A 2,846-nucleotide genomic window follows, 5' to 3' on the forward strand; every position below is an offset into this window, starting at 1 on the left:
TGTCATTAGTTTCAAGAAACTTTTTAATGTCATTTTTTATTTCTTATACTACCCAGTCATGTTCAAGCAAGGTGTTGTTCAGCTTCCAAATGTACGGTTTTTTTCTCCTTTATCATCCTATTATTAATTTCTAATTTTGTGGCATTATGGTCTGACAAGATGGTTTGTATTATTTCTATGTTTTTTAATCTATTGATGCTTGCCTTGTGACCTAGAATGTGAATGTTCTTGTACACCCAGAACCCCAAGGACAGTGTCCAAAAAGGATAAGTTCTTTGAGAAAGAGTTCCCTACTCTTGGTGATCAGTTCACAAAGCTAAATCATTTGTCCCTGAGCGGAGAGCTGCTGGACACTGTTCACGAACTGCTCCAGGGCGCACGCCATGTTTCCCATCTTTCGTTTGGGGTAGCCCAAGCTGTGGAGGGAGCTAGGTTGGGAAACACGGCTGCTCCCCAAGGAGGGGCGATGCCGGTTGTTGGTTTGAATTTTTTTTTAATTAATTTTAATGAAAGTTTACAGAGACTTTGGATTTCCATTCATTCATTGTTGCACTTTCCTCCCTGCCCATCCTCCCCTCATCCCCCCCCCTTGAAAAGTAAAATTCTTTCATTGTTATATAATCCCTACCCCCTCTGGACTCCCGTCATGACAGTAATACCTAATCACATATCCCTTTTAAACAGTTATTTCCCTCATCTGTTTCAATGCAGTATGGTTTGAATTTTTAAGAAAGAAGACTTCCACCCTTATCTTTCTCGTGGAAAGCATGACTAGTGGATTAAAACAGTCAATCTTTTAATTAGCAGCTGAGAACTTAGACACTGGAACACTCTAAAATCCTTAGTCCAACCCTAGGTCTCTTCTTTTTACTCACCTGAGAAAAAGTAATTCAAAGCTAAAAATGCATTAAGCCTTAACCTTCTGGGACAGTTAGAACTACAATCACATTACTATTGAAGATGAGAATTCCCTAAGATTCATTTTACTTTCCTTTCACTTGATTAAATGGAGCTCTGGTGACAATAGTAATTTACCTGCTGGTCTGCTAACAGAAAGAATGGTGGTTCAAACCCACGAGGCACTCCAAGTGGGAAAGATGAGGCAATCTCCTCCCATTAAGATTTATAGTCTCAAAACTATGGGATATAATCTCACCCCAGCAACAATAGCAAAGTTTAACAGAGCAGCAAACAACAAATGCTGACAAGGTTGTGGAGAAATTGGAACCCTCATTCAATGTTGGTGGAAGTGTAAAGTGTACAACCAGTATGGAAAGTAGTATGATGCTATCTCAAAAAATTGGAAATAGAAATACCATTTGACCCAGCAATTCCACTACTGGAAATATACTCTAAAGAAACTAAAACTGCCACCCAAACAGATATTTGCACACCCATATTCATTGCTGCATTGTTCACAATAGCAAAGAGATAGAAGCAACCCATGTTTCTTCCCATCAACAAATGAATGAATAGAGAAGCTTTAGTAGTTTCACACAAAGGAATACTACACAGCACTAAAAAACAGGGTACTCACAAAATATTATATAAAATAGGTGACCCTAGAGGACATTGTACTTAGTGAAATATCTCAGTCACAAAAGGATAAATCCTGCATAATGCCAATGTTATAAAATAGGATTGACATGGGGGTTTGGGAGAAACTAAGAAAAGAGGGGATAAATAATGAACACCACATTGGAACAGATGAGAAAAATAACGGATTAAAAGGAATATATGATTAGGCATTGTTTGCAGGACAACAGTCCAGAATAAGAGGTACATAGCAAAGTGGAATGGGGTGGGAGAGACGGAGGAAATTGTGCAACAATGAATGATTTTTAAAAAGAGAAAAGCTAACTGGGGGCTGGGTAGCAAGGAAATTGTGCAAAAATAAATGAATGGAAATTAAAATTTTCTGTAACCTTTTGTTAAAATCTTATTAAAAATTATTTAAAAAGAAAAGAAACCTGAATGAGGGGAGCCAGGAAGCAGAACCCACAGGAAGGCAGTGAGTTTGGTTTGAGTTTAGATGGAGTAAACACGCCTACAAAACTAGCACTGCACTTGGAATGTGTTCCACTGAGGGATTTGAAAATGCTAGAAATCTAGAAAGATGGTGGATGCTGTTAAGTCTACTCTGACTCATGTCAACCTTGATAGGATAGAACATTACTCATTTATACAGCATCCTCACAATTGCAAACACATTTCAATCCATAGTTCCAGTTACCTGGTCAATCCAACCCACCAAAGGTATCCCCACACCCTTCCTGACCCTCTTCTTCACCAAACATGGGATTCTCCCAGCACTGAACTCTCCTGATGACAAGTACAAAGCAAACAAGTCAGACAGTGTTCTGTGGTGACCTGAACTGTTTTCACGGACCCATTTTCCTTCTTTTTTTTTAATTGTGATTTTCATGAAAGTTTACAGAAGAGTTGGATTTTCATTCATTCATTGTTGTACATTTTGACTCATTTTCAAATAAAGATTGGCAGGTCTTTCTATGTATGCCTTGTTTAAACAGAATGGGAAGCTCTACTGAAACTTGTCCACAACTGTCTCTGCTGATATGTGAAAAATACCAGTGGCATGACTTCTAACATCACAGTAACAAGCAAGCCATCGCCGTACAACTGACACTCATCCCATTTCTCCTTTTCAGTCTGTAATAATCTGATCTAAAATAGATGATGAAAACACCCAGATTCTTGAGAACATAATTTAGTGTTACAATGAACGGTATGATAAGTGGTGTAAGCAGAACGGCTCCAGTAGAATGCTTAGGCTTGATAATGCGTCCTCCACACATTGGAATCATTCTTTACAGGCTGCCTTCCTG

General features: G+C 38.5%; 1 pseudogene; it reads right to left on the minus strand.

The window, feature by feature from the left end:
• The window catches only part of LOC102851581, a 5,173-nt pseudogene extending 4,788 nt beyond the window's left edge, over positions 1-385 (minus strand).
• Positions 386-2,846: the final 2,461 nt, after the last annotated feature.

The sequence above is a fragment of the Elephantulus edwardii genome, unplaced genomic scaffold (assembly GCF_000299155.1).
Source record: "Elephantulus edwardii isolate Elephantulus edwardi_28Jun2011 unplaced genomic scaffold, EleEdw1.0 scaffold00120, whole genome shotgun sequence".
NCBI lineage: Eukaryota > Metazoa > Chordata > Mammalia > Macroscelidea > Macroscelididae > Elephantulus > Elephantulus edwardii.